The following is a 26,962-nucleotide window of genomic DNA, read 5'->3' as shown; positions in this document are numbered from 1 at the left end:
CATTATGATAAAAAAATCTCCCCCATAAATAAAGGACAATGCATTAATGGAAGAAGAGAGGACACTATTTCAGTCTCTTGAAATGCAGTTGCCCTATAGAGAAATATGGTAACTTCTCAGGACATACACTTTAGCCTCTATCATAAACTCTCTGGAGAACTTCATTTGAAAATGTTCTTATACTACAGTATCAAATTTATTTCAGCACAATATTTTTAACCTATTACAAGAAACATTGCTGCGTATATGAAGAACTTTTGTAAAGAATGGAAAACTATAATAAAAAACAATTTTCTATAGATTTTTCATCTCCCTAATTTGAAAATCAGTCTCAAAATACTAAAGACCTAAATATAACTGTATTTCAAAATAATACACTGAGCCCCATACCTTATCCATTTCATTTAGCAAGTCAGCTTTCTCCTCCATAAAAATTAACAATAGTGTCCAAATAAATAGTTATTTTGGTATATAATAGAATAAAATTATAAAAATTTTTATCATGATCACATTATCACACAGAATTAATGTAAATTCAAGGAATATCTTTTAATATTGCTACTTCCAGACAACTAGAACTCCATAATGTACCTTTAAGGAGATACTAAGTGTAGAAGAGTTTACCACTTGAGTTTACCAAAATTGGGAAAATAAAAACAAGTTGCTGAAAGAATTCTGCGTACATGACAGAATCATAAGTGTCTTTAATATCGAAATGAATTAGTAACACATCAATAATATCTTCTCTTCCAATTATAAATATTACCGGAAATTTTATTTTTTGTCTCCAAGTAATGCAAATTGGGACAGGAGTAGGTCAAGGCTGTATATTGTCTCACTGTTTATTTAACTTATATGCAGAGTACATCATGAGAAATGCTGGACTGGATGAAGCACAAATTGGAATCAAGAGTGCCAGGAGAAATATCAATCACCTCAGATGTGCACTACCATTATGGCTGAAAGTGAAGAAGAACTAAAGAGCCTCTTGATGAAAGTGAAAGAGGAAAGTGAAAAAGCTGGCTTAAAACTCAATATTCAGAAAACTAAGATCATGGTATCCAATTCCATCACTTCATGGAAATAGAAGGGGAAACAGTGGAAACCATGAGAGACTTTACTTTTTTGTGCTCCAAAATTACTGCAGATGGTAACTGCAGCCATTAAATTAAAAGATGCTTACTCTTTGGAAGAAAAGCTATGACCAACCTAGACAGCATAGTAAAAAGCAGAGACATTACTTTGCCAGCAAAGATCCATCTAGTCAAAGCTATGGTTTTTTAAAGAGTCGTGTTTGGATGGCAGAGTTGGACTACAAAGAAAGTTGAGCACGGAAGAATTGATGCTTTTGAACTGTGGTATTATAGAAGACTCTTGAGAGTCCCTTGGACTGCAAGGAGATATAACCAGTCAATCTTAAAGGAAATCACTCCTGAATATTCATTGGAAGGACTGATGCTGAAGCACAAACTCCAATACTTTGGCCACCTGTTGTGAAGAACTGACTCATTAGAAAAGACCCTGGTGCTGGGAAAGATTGAAGGCAGGAGGAGAAGTGGATGACAGAAGATGAGATGGTTGGATGGCATCACCAACTCAATAGACATGAGTTTGAGCAACCTTTGGGAGCTGGTAATGGACAGGGAGGCCTGGTGTGCTGCAGTCCATGGAGGTCGCAAAGAGTCAGACAGGAGAGTGACTGAACTGAACTAAACTGTCTAATTGTTTGAGTTGAGACATGAAAATTCTTCTACTCTATCACTACTGTTACACCAGCATTTACACCCAGACTGGAAACTATATCATCAGCTCCTCTTGTTCTCAGTCCTTCGGACTGGGTCTGAATTACATCACCAGCTTTCCTCCTTCTCCAGCTTGCAGATGGCAGATCTTCGGACTCCTCAGTCTCCACATCTATGTGATCTGATTCCTTACAATAATATAATATTTATGCAATAATCTAAAATGCAAAAATATAGAACACTATAAAGAACTTGTGACTAGAAAAAGGCTATTTTATAAATTCCCTTCTATAGACACAGCAGCAAGTCTATTATATAATAAAGTTGCTATGAAACTACAATAAAACATGATTATATCATAAGTAGTATGGCCCAGAGAAAATTTCTAAATTATATGTGAATTCGTTAAAATTGAATGTTATTTAAAATTTAAAAATTTAAAATATTTAATTTAAAATATCTAAAAGTTTATTATTTATTTATTTATTTTTTTAATTTTAAAATCTTTAATTCTTACATGCGTTCCCAAACATGAACCCCCCTCCCACCTCCCTCCCCATAACATCTCTCTGGGTCATCCCCATGCACCAGCCCCAAGCATGCTGTATCCTGCATCAGACATAGACTGGCAATTCGATTCTTACATGATAGTATACATGTTAGAATGCCATTCTCCCAAATCATCCCACCCTCTCCCTCTCCCTCTGAGTCCAAAAGTCCGCTCTACACATCTGTGTCCTTTTTGCTGTCTTGCATACAGGGTCATCATTGCCATCTTTCTAAATTCCATATATATGTGTTAGTATACTGTATTGGTGTTTTTCTTTCTGGCTTACTTCACTCTGTATAATCAGCTCTATTAGACTTACAAAATGCAATATTTAAAATTGCACTGGATACAAATAGTGATCTTTTAAAGTTTTCCATGAAAATACAAGCAAATAGAATATTCTTTTGGATAAATAATAGGACACTTGATACCATGAAACATTAACAGAAGGATTTAGAACAATTTTATTTTATTTTATTTTATTTAAATTTTAAAATCTTTAATTCTTGCATGCGTTCCCAAATATGAACCCCCTCCCACCTCCCTCCCCACAACATCTCTCTGGGTCATCCCCGTGCACCAGCCCCAAGCATGCTGCACCCTGCATCAGACATAGACTGGCGATTCAATTCTTACATGATAGTATACATGTTAGAATTCCCATTCTCCCAAATCATCCCACCCTCTCCCTCTCCCTCTGAGTCCAAAAGTCCATTATACACATCTGTGTCTTTTTTCCTGTCTTGCATACAGGGTCGTCATTGCCATCTTTCTAAATTCCATATATATGTGTTAGTATACTGTATTGGTGCTTTTCTTTCTGGCTTACTTCACTCTGTATAATCGGCTCCAGTTTCATCCATCTCATCAGAACTGATTCAAATGAATTCTTTTTAACAGCTGAGTAATACTCCATTGTGTATATGTACCACAGCTTTCTTATCCATTCATCTGCTGATGGACATCTAGGTTGTTTCCATGTCCTGGCTATTATAAACAGTGCTGCGATGAACATTGGGGTACATGTGTCTCTTTCAATTCTGGTTTCCTTGGTGTGTATGCCCAGCAGTGGGATTGCTGGGTCATAAGGTAGTTCTATTTGCAATTTTTTAATGCACCATCAAAATGTTTGGTAAATGTAGTTATATCTTCCTAAAATTTTTTGTCTGTTTTATTTTTTAATATATATTATATCCTTTTTGATTACTTATTTTTAAAGTATTTTTTTTTAACTTGAGACAATTATTTTAAAGATGTTCTCATGGGGAAAAAACAAGACTAGATTCCAGGATAATGACCTTATGTCTATTTTGTTTAGTATTTAATTCTGACCTAGTAAATAAAGTTATGTTAACTGGGTTTTTCAGTCAGGAAATATTTTCTTCTTTCTGTTCCCCCTGGAAATAGACTTTCAAATATGGCTTATTTGTATGATTCCATATTTATATCTACCTTATCTATTTCTCAAAACTAAATAACATCTAGAAATGATCCTTACAGCAAGTTGTTAACCTTCTTCAATTTTGCAAACATGAGATTTAGGCTTTGTACCTCAGGTTATTTCAATGCCCTTCCTATAAATTGCTCTGATGCTCCTTCAGAGAGACCATTGTGGTATTTCCTCTCTGCTTCCTACCATAGCTACCAGTATCCCTTCCACTTACTACTTGTTGATTTAAGTAATGTGGGATCTCCTAGCTTCTCCAGAAATAGTTTGCATGTTGTTTCTTTTGCCCTTTTATATTTTATATAATTTTTGAGAAAATAGGTTATGCCACAATCTTCTAATTAAAAATACCAGATGTAGCATTTCTCCAAACATCACCTCTCAGCTTCCAAAGTTTTCCACAAGGTACATTGGAGCTCTGAGAAATACCATCTATATGGTGCAATCTGGGTAGATCTGTAATCTTAGTTCCTGGTTACATCACAATCCTTGCATACTCAGGACTCACACTGATTTTCTTGGAGAATGTTTATAATATATGCACTTCCAATTAATGGAATTTTGCAAACATCAGGCTCTCATGTTTTGCTTCCCTTTTACACTAATTTGTAACCAGAAATATAGAGTATGTGCAGAGATATTTTTTTCTCTCACTAATCTGGAAAGTAGAGAGCCCACCTTAATTTTCTAAGACATTTTTCAAAAGCACACAGATAGAGATCAGATTTAAATTGTACTTTCTAAAACCCAATCTGAATTATTTCATCACAATTAGCTCTCCTGTTCATTCACACTATGCAGACAAATGCCAGAATATTCAGAGATTTTTAATTAAAAAGTGACTGTAGTGATATATAATAATCAAGCAGTTGACATACTGTAATTGCATCATTATCATTGGTTCTCCTAAGAATTTTATAATAAATGTTAAAATGTCCCAAGAAGCCTATTTATAACAATATATACACTAATAACTAGCTAGAATTAATAGAGATCACCACAGCAATTGCTTCCTTTTAAGGAAAATTATGCGGTCTATTAGTTAATGTGTATAGAAATCCGTAATGATACTAAATTGTCCTCTGTGCAACTCAATAATGCCTGAAAATAATGTTCTGGAAACTTTGAAGTTGTTTTCAAAATTATAAAGTTCAGTGGTTTCTACAAGCAAGTGCCTCAAATGCCACTTTACCACAGTTTTGGAAAATACTCCATTCCTGCTCCCTTCCAACAAAAACACTTGCATACATGCACATGCACATATATACAGTATACACACACGTGCCAAAACACAATGGTATGTGAGCATTAGAACTCTTGAATGGAAGCCCCTTAAATGACTAAATAATAAATCAGTTCCAAATTGCAATACAGACTTCCAAAGCACTAAGATTTGACAAATGCAATCAATTTCTGTTTTGTGTTCTTAAAATATATATCTAGATGCCTAGTGATTATCATACTCTGTCATCTTTCATTCATATTAATTTTTAAAAATAATTTGCCATCATCAACTCCAACATTGTGTTAAATTCTAGTCAACTGTTACTTTAATGAGGTCTTTTCATATTTAACATGTTTAAAGCATCATGCATGCTATCTGTCATAACAGATCATTTCACCATAAAAGGTATTTCCTCTTATCTTGCCAACCTTTTGTCTCATTTCTTCTTTCTATATATTTCTTCTATAAACTCACCTCTGCCTATTCCTTGAGAGAAATAAATCTTCACTGAACACTCATACATTTTTTCAACTGCAGGTATCACTCTGGTGTTCCCACCTCTTTCAGAATTTTCTGAAAGAAATTCAGAAATTCAGGTTAGGCAGGCACCTAACCTGCCTCTTGAGAAATCTGTATGCAGGTCAGGAAGCAACAGTTAGAACTGGACATGGAACAACAGATTGGTTCCAAATAGGAAAAGGAGAATGTCAAGGCTGTATATTGTCACCCTGCTTATTTAACTTCTATGCAGAGTACCTCATGAGAAATGCTGGGCTGGTAGAAGCACAAGGTGCAATCAAGATTGCCGGGAGAAATATCAATAACCTCAGATATGCAGATGACACCACCCTTAAGGCAGAAAGTGAAGAGGAGCTAAAAAGCCTCTTGATGAAAGTGAGAGAGGACAGTGAAAAAGTTGGCTTAAAGCTCAACATTCAGAAAACAAAGATCATCACATCCGGTCCCATCATTTCATGGGAAATAGATGGGGAAACCACAGAAACAGTGTCAGACTTTATCTTTTGGGGCTCCAAAATCACTGCAGATGGTGAATGCAGCCATGAAATTAAAAGACACTTACTCCTTGGAAGAAAAGTTATGACCAACCTAGATAGCATATTCAAAAGAAGAGACATTACTTTGCCGACTAAGGTCCGTCTAGTCAAGGCTATGGTTTTCCCTGTGGTCATGTATGGATATGAGAGTTGGACTGTGAAGAAGGCTGAGCACTGAAAAATTGATGCTTTTGAACTGTGGTGTTGGAGAAGACTCTTGAGAGTCCCTTGGACTACAAGGAGATCCAACCAGTCCATTCTGAAGGAGATCAACACGGGGATTTCTTTGGAAGGAATGATGCTAAAGCTGAAGCTCCAGTACTTTGGCCACCTCATGCGAAGAGTTGACTCATTGGAAAAGACTCTGATGCTGGGAGGGATTGAGGGCAGGAGGAGAAGGGGACGACCGAAGATGAGATGGCTGGGTGGCATCACGGACTCAATGGACGTGAGTCTGAGTGAACTCCAGGAGATGGTGACGGACAGGGAGGCGTGTTGTGATTCATGGGGTCACAAAGAGTCAGACACGACTGAGCGACTGAACTGAACTGAACTGAGGTATCACTCTATTTTCAAAAGCCCACATTTCTTCTCTAACTGTAACTAATCATTAAGAGTTAGCTCATGTTCCAACTTGTCTGTAAAGTTTTCACTGACCTTCCAATCCCCAATGTATTCTTCTTAAATTTCTCTAAAATATTTACCTCAACAACTCATTGATGCATTTTCTATTTTTTTCATATTATCTTTTCATATAGAATTTCTTATATCTTCCATTTATATTGATTATAGTAGAAAGAAGAGACATATTTGCTTATCTTGATAGTCACAATATATTTGGTGAATTTGTTCAATAAACACGTGACTGGTTCACTGTGAACTTATTTTCTTTGTACATTACTTAACTGATGATAATGAATCTTGAATGGAGGCATTTAGCCTAAAACTCTGGATAAAAAAATTGGTCAGAAATCCTTTCCCTAAATCCTCATATTCAATGATTCATCTATGCATAAGTTTAATCTTAAACACAATTTAAAATTTCATATATATATATATATATATATATATATATATATAATTCCTGGAATATAATTGATGTTAAAAGAAACCTTCTGTTGTCATTCTTTTTAATTTAAACATTTAAGGTTTAGAAATATATTGGTAACATTTTAAGTGTGTTTAAGTAGGCAATGTTGGCCATTAGCTAAGGGAAAAAATAAATTGAGTCAAAGAGTCACAGATATTTTATTCTCTTGCTGTTGACCATGGAAAACCACTGAATTTCTCTAAAGCATACCTGTCTTTGCTCAGACTGCTGTAACAAATACCATAGGGTAGATAGGTTAAATACAAGATGTTTTCTTTTCCTAAGATGATGCTGTTAAAGTGCCACATTCGATATACCAGCAACTTCAAAAACTCAGCAGTGGTCATAGGACTGGAAAAGGTCAATTTTCATTCCAGCCACAAAGATAGGCAATGACAAAGAATGTTCATATTAGCATAGAATTGCACTCATTTCACATAGTAGCAAGATTATGCTCAAAATCCAAACTAGGCTTTAGCAGTACATGAAGTGAGAACTTCCAGATGTACAAACTGGATTTAGTAAAAGCAGAGGAACTAAAGATCAAATTGTCAATATATGCCAGAGAGTAGAAAAAACAAGGGAATTCCAAAAGAACATCTACTTCTGCTTCAATGGGAATACCAGATCACCTTACCTGCCTTTTGAGAAACTTGCATACAGGTCAAGAGGCAACAGTTAGAACTGGACATGGAACAGTGGACTGGCTCAAAAATTGGAAAAAAGTATATCATCAAGGCTGTATATTTTCACCCTGCTTATCTAATTAATAGGCAGGGTACATCATATAAAATACTGGGCTGGATGACTTACAAGATAGAATCAAGATTGCTGGGGGAAATATCAATAATCTATTAATAACCTCAAATATGCAGGTGATACCACTTTAATGGCAAAAAGTGAAGCAGAACTAAATTGTCTCTTGAAGAGGAGAGTTAAAAAACTGGCTTAAAACTCAATATTAAAAGAAAAACTAAAAAAAAAAAGAAAAGAAAAGACTAAGATCAAGGCATCTGGTCCTAACATTTCAAGATAAATAGATTGGGAAAAATTGGAAACAGTGACAGGTTTCATTTTCTTGGGCTCCAAAATCAATGTGGATGGTGACTGCAGCCATGAAATTAAAAGATGCTTGTTCCTTGAAAGAAAAGCTATGACAAACATAGACAGTGTATTAAAAAGCAGAGACATCACTTTGCTGACAAAGGTCTGTATAGTCAAGCTACGGTTTTTCCAGTAGCTATGTATGGATGTGAGATTTGGACCATAAAGGAGACTGAACACCAAAGAATAGATACTTTCAAGCTGTGATGCTGGTGAAGACTCTTCAGAGTCCCTTGAACAGCAAGGAGATCAAACCAGTCAATTCTAAAGGAAATCAACACTGAATATCATTGGAAGGATTGGTGCCAAAGCTCCAATACTTGAGCCACCTGATGCAAACAGCTGACTCATTGGTAAAGATCCTTATACTGGGATAGATTGTGGGCAAGAGGAGAAGCAGGAGACAGAGGATGAGATGGTTGAATGGCATCACTGACTCAATGGACATGAGTTTGAGCAAACTCAGCGAGACAGGGAAGCCTGGAGTGCTGCTGTTCATGGCATTACAGTCAGACACGATTTAGTGACTGATAAACAAATTTTTCATAATTTGGGAGATTAGGAAGCCTAGGATAAAAGTTCCAGCAGATTTCGTTCTTAATGAAATCTCTCTTTTGACTTGCTGATAGGTGCCTTCTCTCTGTGTCTTCCTCAAGGCTGAGAAAGAGAAATTTCTGGTTTTTCATCTCTTTAAATAGGAATACTAATCCCATCATGGATCTCCTACTCTCAAGACTTCATCTGAACCTAATTCCCTTCCAAAGGCTCCACTTCCAAATACCATATATACATTGGTGGTTAAGGCTCCAACATACAAACATTTGGTCCAACACAATATTCATATATTAAATAAAATATATTATAGAAAATCTTCAAGAAAACTTTTCTACGTAGCCTGAGAGTTCCTGGCACAAATCATGTCCAAGTATCTGTTTCATTTCCTCCATCCTTTCCCAGTGATCTCTTCTACTCTAGCTATATTGGTCTTTAAGTTCCCTTTAAACTGCTTTATTCTTGCTTTTCTTTCTCCCAGGAAGTTTCTACCCAAAGTCTTCACACCGATGGCTCCTTCAGACCTTGTGTTCAAATTCTATCTTCTCAGAGATATATTCTCTTACCTATCTTACTAAAAGATATTCCAGATATTTCCTGTTTATTGTTTTTATTCTACCTACAGACTGGTTCCAAATAGGAAAAGGAGTACGTCAAGGCTGTATATTGTCACTCTGTTTATTTAACTTATATGCAGAGTACATCATGAGAAACGCTGGACTGGAAGAAACACAAGCTGGAATCAAGATTGCCGGGAGAAATATAAATCACCTCAGATATGCAGATGATACCACCCTTATGGCAGAAAGTGAAGAGGAGCTCAAAAGCCTCTTGATGAAAGTGAAAGAGGAGAGTGAAAAAGTTGGCCTAAAGCTCAACATTCAGAAAACAAAGATCATGGCATCCAGTCCCATCATTTCATGGGAAATAGATGGGGAAACAGTGGAAACAGTGTCAAACTTTATTTTTTGGTGCTCCAAAATCACTGCAGATGGTGATCACAGCCATGAAATTAAATGATGCTTACTCCTTGGAAGAAAAGTTATGACCAACCTAGATAGTATATTCCAAAGCAGAGACATTACTTTGCTGACTAAGGTCCATCTAGTCAAGGCTATGGTTTTTCCTGTGGTCATGTATGGATGTGAGAGTTGTACTGTGAAGAAGGCTGAGCGCCGAAAAATTGATGCTTTTGAACTGTGGTGTTGGAGAAGAGTCTTGAGAGTCCCATGGACTGCAAGGAGATCCAACCAGTCCATTCTGAAGGAGATCAGCCCTGGGATTTCTTTGGAAGGAATGATGCTAAAGCTGAAGCTCCAGTACTTTGGCTACCTCATGGGAAGAGTTGACTCATTGGAAAAGACTCTGATGCTGGGAGGGATTGGGGGCAGGAGAAGGGGACGACAGAGGATGAGATGGCTCGATGGCATCACTGACTCGATGGACGTGGGTTTAGGTGATCTCCGGGAGTTGGTGATGGACAGGGAGGCCTGGCGTGCTGCGATTCATGGGGTCACAAAGAGTCGGGCACAACCGAGCAACTGAACTGAATTGAACTGTTTGATATTTCCGTGTTCATGCAGTATTTGCTCTGGACTATCTTCTCTAATAAAAGTTAAGCTTCCTAAAAGCTGATATTTTGTCTGTCTTATCCATTGCTGAATCCCAAGTATCTAAACTGTATATGGCACAGACTAAGAACTTGAAGAATATTTGTAGAATAATTAATTAAATATTTTAAAAGTCAGAATTTAGTACCGCACCTAGAATTTAAAAAAAGGTCTCTATGTTAACATGCATATATAATTATTTAATTAATTTTAACAAAATAATCAAAATATCTGTGTTCTATTTCTGAAATGCAGTGTAGAAAATTTTTGAAATAAGAATATTTTCATATGATTCTGTTCAGTTCAGTTCAGTTCAGTTCAGACGCTCAGTCTTGTCTGACTCTTTGCAACCCCATGAATCACAGCACGCCAGGCCTCCCTGTCCATCACCATTTCCCAGAGTTCACTCAGTTCACATCCATCGAGTCCGTGATGCCATCCAGCCATTTCATCCTAGGTCATCCCCTTCTCCTCCTGCCCCCAATCCCTCCCAGCATCAGAGTCTTTTCCGATGAGTCAACTCCTTGCATGAGGTGGCCAAAGTACTGGAGCTTCAGCTTTAGCATCATTCCTTCCAAAGAAATCCCCTTGTTGATCTTCAGAATGGACTGGTTGGATCTCCTTGCAGTCCAAAGGACTCTCAAGAGTCTTCTCCAACACCAAGTTCAAAAGCATAGATTCTTTGGCGCTCAGCCTTCTTCACAGTCCAACTCTCACATCCATACATGACCACAGGAAAAACCATAGCCTTGACTAGGCGGACCTTAGTCGCAAAGTAATATCTCTGCTCTTGAATATACTATCTAGGTTGGTCATAATTTTCTTCCAAGGAGTAAGTGTCTTTTAATTTCATGGCTGCAGTCACCCTTTGTATATTTTTAAAACAATTCACCTTCCATTATACTAAAGTTTAAAGTAAATGCATTTAGTTGTCAATACACATATGAGCATTTTTAACATAAATAGTTTGAAGTGGTTTATATCTGCTAACATAGAAATATATATAAGCCAATTAGGCCTGATAGATACAGAGAGAGCACTCGACCCAACAACAGTTGAATTCAGTCCTCTCAAATACACATGGAAGATTCTCCAGGATAGACCATATGCTAAGCCATAAGATAAACTTCAGTACATTTAAGAGTATAGAAATAATACAAAATATGTTCTCAAACAGAGTGTCGAGAAAAATCAGTCTAAGAAAAGAAATGGAAATTTTTACTTGAGCACTAAAGAAAAAAAGGAATAGAATTTTTCACAAAACAGAACATCCTCAGACTCTTAAGGGGCAGTTCTGAACCCAACACTGAAGGAAGAGTAAGAGGTTTAAGAATCATTAGAGTAAGAATGCCAGGATCATATAGTTTTGGAACAAGTGGAATCAAACACCATTGGTCTCATTGATGTGTCCTGTCATCTTCACTCTTTTTTATGCCTTTGCTCTTCACCATCAATTTCTCTCCCATGATTTAACATCATGCTGCTATGTACTCATCTTGTCATTTTCCCTCCTTTAATCTCTATACACAATCTATCGTTCTCCCATCTCCTCATCCCCTTTCATTATTTTTCATTTTCTTTTTTCCCTTAAATAACAGGTGAAAAACAGATTCTATTAAGCTGCAAGTGGTAACTGACAAAATATAAGTAATGGGAAAAAAATCCTAGCACCTTGCCTCACATCCAGTCCCTCACCTGGAATTTTCAAATTTTTACAGTTCTCCTGATTTCACAACTAGAAACATAAAAGTCTAATTTGTTTTAACTCTAACATACTAGTTATAGCAAGGAATTATTAGAGGCTACCAGCTTGCCTCTTGAAGTGACTCCATTTAAAAGATATGTTGATTTATTTTATTATTTGACCCTTGGCATATTCATAGTTTATAAAACCATTTCTAATACAAAAGGATAATTAATTAAAAAAATGAAACATGTCACCCTCCATAGTTACATTTCCAGTGCTTCTCCACTCAGTCTAAGCCATAGCTTCCTCCCCTGCCAGACTCACAATACTGGCATATAGAGGCAATAAGCATTTGTAGAAATAAATAACTTCTCTAAAAAAAGTCTCCATCCGGTCCTTCCTTATGTGTCACTGCTTCCCCACATCAACACTTTATTCAAGAAATTTTTTCTGATGCCTAATTATGCCTTGGAAATTTTCACTTCCATGTCACTGCTCATACTATTCTTTTCTATAACCCTCTACTTATTTCCATGGAGAATCATGTGTTCTCATTCTTTAAGGTACATATCAGGTATCATCTTTTTTCACTAACAATCATTAAAACAAATCTCTCCTCCATAAAGAATCACCTATACATTCATCTGTGTCTTTTGGCCCTATAGAAACTTCTACTTATTCATTTATTACATTGCAACAGTGGTATTTATGCTTGTTTATGAATCCTATTTAAATAGGAAGAACATTTTTAAAATCAATATATGTTACAAATTGATTTTCTTCTTATTGTTAGTCTTACATTATACCGATTTAAAGGACTAAGAATTTGAAAAATTAGCAATTGTATAGGAAAATGGTGATTATTCACTATAAAGCCAGATATGATACAATAGCTAAAAAGGCATTTCAGAGAGGAGCATATTAAAATTAAAAAGGGGCCAATCCATCAGTACAATATGACATTTACCAAATACATATGACTAGCAACAGATGCCAAAATACAAGAGGCAAAACTTACAGATTAAAGGGAGAAATAGATAATTCAATAAGAGTTGGAGACTTCAATATCCTCCTTTCTATAATTAATAAAACAATTAGACATAAGATCAACAAGTAAATAGAAGAACAACCTTATAAATCAGGTAGAACTGTCAGATAAAACAGTTCATCCAAAAACAGCAGAATAAACATTATTCTCAAGTTCAGAAGGAACATTCTCTGGGACAGATCATAAGCTAGCCATAAGACTCAATAAATTTTAAAAATACTAAAACAGTACAAAGTATGATCTCCAACCACAAGTGAATATAATTAGAAAAAAAGAGGAAATGTGTTGGAAATCCATAAATTTCTAGCAATTAAATAATGGGAGCACACTCCAAAATAGACAATGGGTCAAAGAAAAAACATAAGGAAAATAGAGATGAATAACAACAAAAGTACAATACAACAAAACTCAAGGAATATAATAAAAAGCTGTAAACACTTATTTTAAAAGAAAAAAAGTTCAAATCCATAACCTAAACTTCTACTATGAAACACTAAAGGAAAAAAGCAAAATAAACTCAAAATGATAAGGAGGAAAAATATAACAAGAGTTAGGCTGGAAATAAGTGAAAAAGAGAAAAGAAAAAATAATTGAAGAATTCAACAAAACCAAAAGTTGATTTTTTGAAATAATAAGTAATATTATCAAACCTTCAGTTAGATTAAAACATAGAGAGAAAAAGAGTAAAATTACTAAAATCAGAAATTAAAGAGAAGACATCACTGCCAATTTTACAGAGAAAAGTTCATTGTAAGATAATGTATGTCAATAAATTAGATAATTTAGATGACACGAACAAATTCTTACAAAGACACAAATTACCAAATTGGACTCAAAAATAAATAGAAATTCTATATATGTTTCCAACAAATAGAATTAGTACACAACACATAGTCCTTATTATTGAAGTCAAGGAGAACCTCCTGACTATACACAGAATGGCTCCTTGAAGGTCAAAATGGAAGAGGGTATCACCCCACAGAAAGCAATGCCAAACTACCAACAGGCCTCTTCACTAGAATCCATCTGGGCTTAGAGATAGATACACACTCACAAATGAGAAGACCCTGAAATATACCAAATACAGACTCAGTACCAGAAAAAGTCAGAGGATTGGCCAAAGGAAACCAGAAAGAAATGTCTTATAAAAGAGATTCAAACTACCACAGGTGGACTCTCTGAGTCCACCCATGTGTCTATTCACAGGTACCATTTTTTCTCCTAATAAATACTTTCTCTATTTTCTATCTCTATGTGGAAATTCATTTCTAAACAGCTAATGGGCCAGGGCCTTGTCACTGATCACTGGTCCCTGGTGATCTGGTGGCTAGGATTCAATGTTCTCCCTGTCACAGCATGACTTCAGTCTCTGGCCAGAAACCAAAATCCTGCTTCAAACTGCTGCAGATTGAGACATCTGAGGTCACTGTGACTCTCTAGGTTCAGAACCCAAAAGACAGGACACTTTCACAAGTCTCATGAGACAATCTCTTGGGTAACCCTATGGCTCCAAAGGGTCTGGGCTATGTTGAGATAGTCATGAATGAGAGTCTATGGCATCCGGGAGTTCAGCTGACCAATCCTAGGTGTGTCTAACATTCCAATCGTTATCAGACAAGACAGGTATGGACATAAAATCGCCTTGAATACTCCAGATTATTCTGTCTGCTGACTGAATCTTACCAAGTCTCCTATCTGTAACATTATACTGCAAAAACATCATCCAGCTGAGCCAGGCCCCAAATTCTTGACCCAGAGGTTATGAAAACATGGCAGTTGTTTTAAGCCCTAAGTATTGGAGGACATTTTTACACAATGACAAATAGTCAGAACATACAGTAAGTATCCTCATTTGAAGGCAGGCTACATCTTTCTGACACACCTCAACTTCAATAGATGTCAGCATCTTTAAAAGTGAAGTCCTGCAAGAGCTCTGGTGAATAAGACAAGGAGATCCAGAAGCACACCTGAGGTCCTGGTAACCTAGCTGGATATTCTTTTCCTGTGTCAGGGCAAAAGTACTACCAATAGCACTCTGGATAAAAAAACATAATAAGTATAGAAATAGCTTTAGTTATCATGATGATATTTTTGATTTATAATAACCTGTCTCCTTCTTTAAGGGAAGGAGGGAAGCATAATGAAAAATGTCCAGAAAACTAGAGCATTTTGTTATTATGTTCAATTTTTCACTGTTTGTTTGCTCTTGTTTTGTTGTTGTTGTTGTTGTTGTTGTATTTGTTTGTTTTTGTGAATACCAGCAGAATTAGTTTAGGTGACTGGCCCAACGTGTACTGAGTGTTGATATTTCAGCTAAGTACTGGGTTCTACTTGACATATTTACCATGTTAAGATAATCAAAATCTTAAATTTTGCTACAATATTATCTGTTTTTTTTTCCCCCTTACCTAAAGGCTAATCACTAAACATTCTGTTCTTATCAGCATTCATATGAAACATATATGAATTGTATGTGGAAAATATATATCTACACCTAGAAATTCAAATAGAAGAAAGGGAATAAATATCTAAATTCAAGACTAAACTTTTATAAGCAATATATATTTCTGTATAAAAGATATTTCTGTAGCAAATATATTTCAATTCAATAATTGTGTAGGGATAAAAGGATGAGCAGTACCATGGATGGTCATTTGTTTCTTATTAAATAGAGGCCACTGGAGAGATCAGCTTACAGTCAGTCCTAAGAATTGGTGTCTGGGTATGTGTAAGGGGTTGGGGGGAAGGGGGGGCGGTGATTCTTTCTATTCTTAGTTTCTTTTATAAAGCTGCCACAGCCACCATTTTCTATATACAGACATACCAGTCAGGGCCCTCCAGTTAAGAAATTAGGCCCTCCCTTACAATTTTCTGCAATCCGAATCTCAAACCATTTTAGTTTCAGAAGTTTTAGACTGGACTAAAGCTGCATTATTAAAAGACCAGGCTCTTAGCAACATAGCAACTGTTATCACTGAGAGGCAAGCTGGCAGCTCTGAAAGACACACTGGTAATGGCAGCCAGCTGCTAAGAGAATGAATACATCCTATGGGCATCTCCTTAATCCTCTGATAATATTTTCCATTTTATAAAATTAATTATTTACAGGATCATAATTCATCTAAACTAAAATTAATAAATATGAAATGCATTTTCCTCAGGGTACTCTCACTGTTCACTCCAACAACATAATCAGACATTATAAAGCTTCTATCAAAAGTAGCTTAAGTATTTATGCATTATTCACACTTTTTGATCTAGGATCTCGAGAAGAATACTTATAACAGATGAACTCAGGTATCTATTATAACAAAGCCTCAGATATTGGCTGAAAATTTAGTCAAGGAATAGAATACAGCTTGAAACATAAACTTTCAAATTTTGATGAAAACTACTTTTCTATACCCTCAGTCACAAGGTCAGATTTCTTTTGTTTTACATTAATTTCTATTGTCCAAAAATGTTCTCTGATGGACACAGGGCAGATTTCAACATCTGCCCTAAGAGTCTGATATAAATTGTTTCTGTTTATTCAATGACTGGAAGTGGCAGAGCTAACAAAGCTAATGTAACACGTCAGAAATCTAGTGTGTCATGTACTCCTTAGGAATCAGTAAAATTGCCCTCTTGATCCTTTCATGCTAGACTTTGAGTCTAAAAATAAATGGTTCTATTTACTGTTTTGCCATTTACCTTCTTCTGTTATGACCTGATGCTCAGATTCCTCATCTCTCTGATATTTGGTTATCCTTGGATACAGTGTCACTACATGGGTATACCTTCTTAATTCCTCTTTTAAACAAGCTCTTTTCTTGAAATCTAATCAACTCTAACATCTGGTTTATATATTTTGTACCATAAGAGACAAGTAAGAGTAAGAAAATCAAACAGAGAGATCTAGGTATGTACCAATTATACACTAGTTGCTCTACATTTGTTGCTTCACTAATCCTCACAAGGTAAGTTCAGTCTGTCACTATTCACAAGTTGTATATGTAAGGAAAGTGAGCCTCACTATAATAAATACTATCAAATGATAGAGCATAAAAGTACTTTGTTCATCATCAAACACTTCCCAGTGATCAACCCCTCAGAACTTTAAGCAAAATATAAAGATTGGATCTAAAAAAAAAAAAAATTGAAAACAATAGTGTATGTGCACTCAACCATGTCTGACTCTTTGCAACACCATGGACTATAGTCTGACAAGTTCCTTTGTCCATGGAATTTTCCAGGCACGAATCCTGGAGTGGGCTGTCATTTCCTCCTCCAGGGGATCTTCCCAATCTAGGGATGGAACCTGAGTCTCTTGGGTCTTCTGCATTGGCAGGCAGAATGTTTATCACTGCACCACTGGGAAGAATGCTTGTTTATTAAAAACTTAAATGCAAATCAACATAAGTTAGTGAATAATGCATTTTAACAGACATAATACTTTCAACTGTATTTATCTTCATACCTGAAATCCTATATTCCCACATGGAGATAATATGTGAAGTAACCATAGGAAATTATTAAGAATAGTCAATGAATACTAGGAAACTGACACCTCAAGAAAGAAGTATAGAAAATTAATCCACTTTGCTTATGTAGAAGAGAAATACATCTTGCCTGTGCATGGGATTAATTAATTAGATTTTGATAAGATTAAATAAGTTGTTACGTGGAAACAAAAATTATTAAAATAGTATAATTTATTATTATGAGCATAGCATTCAAATGCAGTATTGATACAGAATTGTCCAAAACAATAATAATTCTAATATATATACACATATATTATGTATACACACATATATATATGTATATATTCAGTCTATAAATATAACAGCCAATACATACTGACTGCTGAAGGCTAATTTTTAGCCTTCAAAAATTTTGAAAATTTCTTGTTAAATGCAACTATTACCAAAAAATGAGTTATATAAACTTACTACTAACTGAATTATAGTAAATATGAAGGTGATTAATATTAAAACATAATTTCCTGATTATTTTATTACATGTTGCTATTTTATAAGTTCTTGAGGTTATTTATATCTCTCGTCTCTGTGGCAGAAATACCACATAATTATCCACCACCACACTTGCTGTCAACTTCATTAAGTGATATCACATTTATAGCCTGAAATTGGCCATGAGAGTATTTCAATCAACCAAATAAGCAAACAGTAAGAATTAAGGCTACTTTTCCTGGAGAGTAAGTCTTGGATACTTACCAGTACACTGCTATATATAGTTATCTGCTTTTTCTCATTCATATCAGTGATAGCTCTGCTGATAACTGTTTTAAGAAGTTGTTTTTAGATCTGCAGTCAAATGAGTTTTCTAGACCTAACAAGTATAACTACACAGATTTACTTCTGTTCTCAACTCAGCTGACATCTTTCAAATTACCCTTAAGCAATCAGTCCCGAATGTAGCCATCATGTAGGCAGACAAATCTACAGATTAGGAAAAGAGAAAGGAAAGGCTGAGAGAAGCATGCTCTGCAACTTCTCTCAAAATCAGAGTATCATTTAGTTTATGTTTGTCTGCTTGTCACAGAAAATACAAATTACCAATTAATAAACAACACAGATCCTACATTATAGCTGCTGGAATATAAGTGCTCCATGAATGCTCCAACTCTGTTTGATTTGCTGTTTTGCTATTCTTAACAAGAAATGAGCATCATAAATATGATTCACAGTGATAGCAATACCACCTCATCTACACTCAGCCAGCAACAAAGAGAAATGAAAGGAAAAGAGCCCACCCTTTATTTCAAGATTTCCTAAAATATCACTTGGTTCTTCCCATCTCCTCAATGAAAACTTGGTCACATGGCCACAACTATTGCAATAGAAAGTGTTAAATTAGTCTTTCAGTAGGACATGTTGATGCTTGAGGTAAATTTTATGTTTTATTAGTAGAAATGAGAGAATGAATAGAGAATCTTAGCAATATTCACCAATTATAGAATTAACTTAATGGAGAGGTCAGAAATATAAATGTGGCTGAGTGCTACTCTAGAAATATAAGTATGTCTAACATACTCTCTGCTTTCCTACTTCTTGAATCCATTATGATGAAGGGTATAGTATATTCTAAGAAAAAAATGTAACTTTACCACACTATATTACCAACTGTCCATAAAATTGTATTTAAAAATAAGGACAAACATAAATCTTTAAGAATCTACTATAATAAATGGGTTAAAAAGAAACCTGTAAAAATAAAGATTACTTTGAACTAAAACTGATTTTCTGAAGAAATTGAGGCTGTCTATAGTGTTTATTCTTAAGTATTTAAATCATTAATACAGCATGCATTTGTGTAGCAAACATTTTTAAGTATCATTCTAATCCTTGTCAAAATCTCTGCAAATTTGAAAAAACTAATGTATGAATTAATGAGATTTACTCTAGATTATAATATTTTCAAGAACACAGAAAGTTTCATAATCAGTGATATGCTTTTTAGTCCTTGATGAAATGCCTGAAATAAGCACTGTACCATTATAAAGTAATTCCAAGTAGAGAAAAATATTGAATATGTCTGAATATCTCTTATTAATGTCACTGTAGTCCTGTCATAAGCACCAATGCAGAGATGCTTAACATTATATGATTAAGTCAGTACTTTTTAAAATTATTTTTTGAACCAGCAATAACTCAGCATATTACTAGCTAATGCTGAGGAAGAGTAATATCTATCTACAAAACAGAAGTTTTAACATTTGCTAATATTATGCACTTGTTATAAAATTTCCTTTCCATTCAACTTCAACATAGGAGTAATTTTTAATCAGAGAAAATAAGCATAAAAATCAATTACAAAGCAGCAGAGGCTCACAATGAATGTGTATTCTAATGAGAATTTAACTTTTGTTTTTGTCAGATAATTAAGTTCTTAAAGCTATAATTGACTACTAAGCCAAGAAAAAGTGCAAGAAAATCTAACATAACAGATCCTTCCAGGGAGCTAGAAAAGAATTTCTCTATAACCTTTGCATATTTTCTCATTGGTAAAGAGGTCATAATTTCTGCAGAGTCAGAAATACATCCACATCACATGCCTTGTCAATTCTCAGGCTGTGTACAGACCTTCAATTAATATCTACGATGATGATAGAAACACTAACAAAAACTCGCTTCATCTAGCTAAGCTCAGTTGTTGAGCCTTCAAGGTTAAACTAGTCTAATTAAAGGTGGTAGTGAACTCTTAATGACTTTTGCATCTATTCTATCCTCCAGACATTGTTCCAAAGATCTGAATGTTAACACTATCTTCAGGTTTCCTTATAATGGCATAAAATTTACATAGAAGGGAAAAAGTCATGCCAACCCCCCTAAAAAACAGAACCAATAAAACTACCTAATGTTATGAGAAATGACTAATCTGTTTTCTTAAACAAGAGAACAGATAAGCATTTGGATGCCCTAATTCATTGAGGGTCACTGGGATGGGTTTTTCTCTTGGATGGTTTATAGAACCGTGAATACAATACTTCAATTGAGGTGCATTTATAGGGGAAAAAAAGATTACACTGAAGATAGATTATAAAATACTGTATATGACTATAATTTGCTTGTGAATAGATTTAGATTATGATGATGAAACAATCAAAATCAGATACCAAAAAAAGAATATGCTATAAAGTTGGGAATTCGTTTTGAATCTTTCTGAGGTTAAAATTATCAAATGATACTCTTTTTTACTTCTCATTTGAATTAAATGGGATCCTCACACACTGAAGTTTTATTGGATTCCTAAATTTTTGAGGTAGATACTGAGGTGATATTGAACTAATACCAGGGTTGCAGTGGAGTTTGAAAGACAAAGGGATAAAAATATAAAAATCTAGGCACAGACTACTGACTTCCACTTAAAACAAAGAGAGTAGGAAATATCATCCCTCCTGTGTAATAACGTGGATAATCTACAAAATCATAACTTTTCTTGAAAATGTCTGAGAACTGAGATGAGAGGTGAGCAAATTTGCTTAAAATTTAAAGAAATACAAGCACCTCTAAGGAAAGATAGTACGTGGATACACTCATGTTTAGCAAAGTATTGGAGGAAGACCAAAGAATTTAAACATAAAGAAACTGGTAAAAATTTGAGTATGAATCAGGGTGATAGGGGCTTCCCAGATGGTGATAGGGGCTTCCCAGATGGTGCTAGTGGTAAAGAACCTTCCTGCCAATGCAGGAGACCTAGGATATGTGGGTTCAACCCCTGGGTCTGGAAGATCCCCTAGAGGAGGGCATATCAATTCACTTCAGTATTCTTGCCTGGAGAATCCCATGGACAGAGAGGCCTGGCAACTACAGTTCATGGGGTCACAAAGATTCAGACATGGCTGAAGCAACTTAGCATGTGTGCATGAGGGATGACAGTATACAAATCCCTTAGAGTTGTACACATAATGGCATTTTTTAACTGAGTCCCAATCCTGGGATTTCTCCACAGAACATTACTGAATATGCAGAAGATAGAATGTGGGCAGGATATTGGATAAGGCCTCCATCAGTTTCTTGTCTATAGAAAAATTAGAAGGAGCCCAAGATGGCATAGGAATAGGATGCGGACACCACTTTCTCCCCAAAAAATTCATCAAAAGATCATTTGAATGCTGAGCAACTTCCACAAAACAACTTCTGAATGCTGGCGGAGGACACCAGGCACCCAGAAAGGCAGTCTATTCTCTTTGAAAGGAGGTAGGACAAAATAGAAAAGACAAAAAGAGAGACAAAGGAGTTAGGGATGGAGACGCATCCTGGGGAGGGGGTCATGAAGAAGAAGTTTCCAAACAGCATGAAACCCTCTCACAGATGGGTCCATGGGGAGTTTTGGAATCTCAGAAGGCAACATAACCAGGAGGAGAGAGAGAGGGAAAAAAAAAAAAAAGCCCCCAGAATAGGCTCCTAACCACAATTGCCAGCGAAGTAGCCCAGATGCATACATCCACCACCAGTGAGCAAGGGCTGGACAGGGAGGCACTGGCTGCATCATCATAGGTCCTTAGGGTAAGGACCGGGCTTGAATGCCCTGAAGACAGTGTCAGAGAGCTAAATGTGAGATAGCAACCCAAACTGCAGGATCTCCAGAGAGGAAAAAAAAAGAGAGAGAACTTTCCTGTGAAAGGCTCTAATGCACAGCCACGTCTTCCTGGGATCCTAGACAGTTGATATCTGCCAAGAGGGTCACAGCCTGATATCAGCTCCCCAGAAGAGAAACACGGTGCGTCTGAGATGGTGCTCTCATGGTGCACTCGGGGAACCGAGTAGCCAGGACCTGGGAGGTGATTAAGACGCATAGCCCAGCTGGGACAGTGTCCTTGCCAAGTACCTGGTTGCCTGAGCTGCTTGGACCTGGGAAAGGCAAAAAATGCAAGTCCAACCGAGTCTGTGCCCTTGCGGAGTACCCAAGAACCTGAACCTGAGCGGCTTAGACCTGGGAAGTGCATGAAATGCAGGGCCTGCTTTGGACAGTGCCCTGAAGGGCACTCTGGAACCTGAGCAGTGTAGACCTGGAAAGCACATGCCGCTGTGAACTGGGGCAAACCCAGCGTGGTCCATACACTGCAAGCACTCCCCACACATGCCAGTGATATTTGCTTGGAATGTTCCTCCTTTCCCATAACAAAACTGAACAAGTGATTCTAAATAAGTGACCACCTTCACCCACTTGTGTCGGGGCATAAATTAAACACTGAAGAGACTTTCAAACAGAGGAAGCTAAAATAAACAAAGAAGAGGGAACTGCTCTAGAAGTGATAGGTGAAACAGATCAAAACCTTATAGTTCACATTAACTAAGCATTGAAGCAGGCCAGTAGACCTTGAGAACAAGTACAAGCTGGAACAAGGAACTATCTGAAGCTGAGCTGACCCCATACTGCCCACAACAGCTCCAGAGAAAACACTAGATATATTTTAATATTATCACTTTATTTTAAAAAATTAAGTTATTACACCTTTAATTTTCATTTTTATAACCTACTATTGCCTTGCAAAAAAAGACCCTATTGTTTAAGCAAATTTCATATCTATATTTTATAATGTTTGTGATTGATTTTGTTTTGTATTTCTAATATTGTTTTATTTTATTTTTTAATTTAAATTTATTTATTTTAATTGGAGGCTAATTACTTTACAATATTGTATTTTTGAGAGTCTAACCTCTACTTTAGGTTTTTAATCTTTGCTTTTTGGTATCTGTTATCAATTTTGTACCTATATGAATCTAATCTTCAGTATCCATTTCCACTTAAGAATGTGGTTACTGGTTTGCTTGCTCTCTCCCCTTTGCATGCTCCCTTTTCTCCCCCAAGTCAACTCTATCTCCTCCTTCACCCTACTCTTCTCTACTTAACTCTGTGAATCTATCTGGGTGTTCTGGGCTGTGGAGAACATTTAGGGGTCTGATTACTGGCTAGATCAGTCTCTCCCCTTTTGACTACCCCTCTTCTCCTCCTGGTCATCTCTATCTCCCTCCTCCCTCTTCTCTTCTCTATGTAACTATGTGAATCTGTCTGAGTGTCCCTCGCTGTAGAGAATTGTTTCACCATTAACCTAGATGTTTTATCATCTGTGCTGTATAGATAGAGAAGTCTTGAGGTTACTGTAAGAATAAGACTGAAAGCCAGAGGCAGAAGACTTAACTCCAAACTAGAGAACATCACAGAACTCCTGATTCCAGGAAACATTAATAGATAAGAGCTCATTCGAAAGCCTCCATATCTACACTGAAACCAAGCTGCACCCAAGAACCAACAAGTTCCAGAGAAAGACATACCATGTTAATTCTCCAGCAACACAGGAACACAGCCCTAAGCATTAAAAGACAGGCTGTCCAAAGCCATGCCAAACCCATAGACACCCAAAAGTCACTACTGGACACTTCATTGCACTCCAGAGGGAAGAAATCCAGCTCCACCCATCAGAACACAGATGAAAGCTTCCCTAACCAGGAAACCTTGACAAGGCACTAGTCCAACCCCAGCCACAGGGAGCAGGTTCCACAGTAAAGAGGAGCCTACAGAAAGGGCACCCCAAACACAGCAATCTAAACAGAATGAAAAGGCAGATAAATATTCAGCAGGTAAAGGAACATGATAAATGCCTACCAAACCAAACAAAAGAGGAGGAAACAGGGAATATACCTGAAAAAGAATTCAGAATAATAAGAGTAAAGATGATCCAAATGTTGAAAACAAAATGGAGCTACAGGTAAATATATTAGAGACAAATATTGAGAAGATGCAAGAAATGTTTAGCAAGGACCTGGAAGAAATAAAGAAGAGTCAATCAATAATGAACAATGTAATAACTGAGACCAAAAGCACTCTGGAGGGAACCAACAGTAGAATAACTGAGGCAGAGGACAGGATAAGTGAGGTGGAAGATAAAATGGTGGAAATAAATGAAGCAGAGAGAGAGAGAGAGAGAGAGAGAGAGAATTAAAAGAAATGAGGTCAATCTCAGAGACCTCTGGGACAATGTTAAATGCTCCAACATTCAAGTCATAGGAATCCCAGAAGAAGAAGACAGAAAGAAAGGGCATGAGAAAATACTTGAGGAGATAATAGTCGAAAAAATCCCTAAAATGGGGAAGGAAATAGTCACCCAAGTCCAAAAAAACGCAGAGAGTCTCAAACAGGATAAACCCAAAGTGAAACAGCCCAAAACACACATTAATCAAATTAATGAAAATCAAACACAAAGAGAAAATATTAAAAGCAGCAAGGGAAAAGCAACAAATAATGCACAGGGGATTCCCATAAGGATAACAGCTGATCTTTCAGTAGAAACTCTTCAGGTCAGAAGGAAATAGAAGGACATACTTAAAGTGATGAAAGAGAAAACTACAACCTGGATTACTAATACTGATCAAAGATCTCATTCAAATATGAAGCAGAAATCAAAAGCCTTACAGACAAGCAAGAAAGAATTCAGCTCACCAAACCAGCTCTTCAACAAATGCTAAAGGATCTTCTCTAGACAGGAAACACAGAAAAGGTTTATAAAGTCAAACCCAAACAACAAAGTAAATGGCAACAGTATCATACTTATCAATAATTACCTTAAATGTAAATGGGCTGAATACCCCAACCAAAAGATAAAGACTGACTGAATGCATACAAAAACAAGACCCCTATATATGCTATCTACAAGAGACCCACCTCAAACCAAGTGACACATACAGACTGAAAGTGAAGGGTTGGAAACAGACATTTAATGGAAATGGAGACCAAAAGAAAGGAGGAGTAGCAATACTCATACAAGATAAAATAGACTTTGAAAGAAAGGTCGTGAAAAGAGACATAGGACAAATGATCAAAGGATCAATCTAAGAAGATATAACAATTACAAATATACATGCACCCAATATAAGAGCACCTCAATATGTAAGGGAAATGCTAATAAGTATGAAAGTGAAATTAAAAGTAACACAATAATAGTGGGAGACTTTAATACTCCACTCACATCAATGGATAGATCAACCAAACAGAAAATTAGAAAGGAAACACAAACATTAAATGATACAATGGACCAGTTAGACCTAATTGATATCTATAGGACATTCCACCTGAAAGCAATGAATTTCACTTTTTTCTCAAGTGCACACGGAAGATTCTCCAAGGCAGAACACATCCTGGGCCATCCAATCATTTCAAGAATCTTTGGTAAGATTAGATATGAAATACATAAAAATTATAAAAATACAAATATATGGAGGTTAAACATCATGCTTCTGAATAACCAACAAATCATGGAAGACATAAAAAAGGAAATCAAAATGTGCATAGAAACAACTGAAAATGAAAGCATGACAACCCAAACCCTATGGGATTCGGTAAAAGCAGTGCTAAAGGGAGAGTTTTATACCAATACAAGCTTACCTCAAGGAACAAGAGAAAAATCAAATAACCTAACTTTACACCTAAAGCAACTAGAAAAAGAAGAAATAAGAACTGCAAAGTTAGTAGAAGGAAAGAAATCATAAAAATCAGAGCATAAATAAATGAAAAAGAAACAAAGGGGACTATACCAAAAATCAACAAAACTAAAAGCTGGTTTTTTAAGAAGATAAATACAATAGACAAACCATTAGCCAGACTTATCAAGAAAAAAAAAGGGAGAAGAATCAAGTCATCAAAATTAGAAATGAAAATGGAGAAATCACAACAGACAACACAGAAATACAAACGGTCATAACAGACTACTACCAGCAACTATATGCCAGTAAAATGGACAACTTGGAAGAAATGGATGAATTCTTAGAAAAGTATAACCTTCCAAAACTAAAGCAACAAGAAATAGACCATCTTCACAGGTGCATCACAAGCACGGAGATTGAAAATGTAATCAAACATCTTCCAACATACAAAAGCCCAGGACCAGATGGCCTCACAGGTGAATTCTACCAAAAATTTAGAGAAGAGCTAACATATATATTACTCAAACTCTTCCAGAAAATTGTAGATGAAAGTAAACTCCCAAACTCATTCTATGAGGCCACCATCACTTTAATACCAAAACCAGACAGTTCAGTTCAGTTCAGTTCAGTCACTCAGTCGTGTCCAACTCTTTGCTACCCCATGAATCACAGCACACCAGGCCTCCCTGTCCATCACCACTTCCTAGAGTTCACTCAAACTCATGTCCATCGAGTCGATGATGCCATCCAGCTATCTCATCCTCGGTCATCCCCTTCTCCTCCTGCCCCCAATCCCTCCCAGCATCAGAGTCTTTTCCAATGAGTCAACTCTTCGCATGAGGTGGCCAAAGTACTGGAGTTTCAGCTTTAGCATCATTCCTTCCAAAGAAATCCCAGGGCTGATCTCCTTCAGAATGGACTGG

Source organism: Ovis canadensis, chromosome 4, assembly GCF_042477335.2.
Source record: "Ovis canadensis isolate MfBH-ARS-UI-01 breed Bighorn chromosome 4, ARS-UI_OviCan_v2, whole genome shotgun sequence".
Lineage (NCBI taxonomy): Eukaryota > Metazoa > Chordata > Mammalia > Artiodactyla > Bovidae > Ovis > Ovis canadensis.
Note: the sequence above shows the minus strand (reverse complement) of the source record.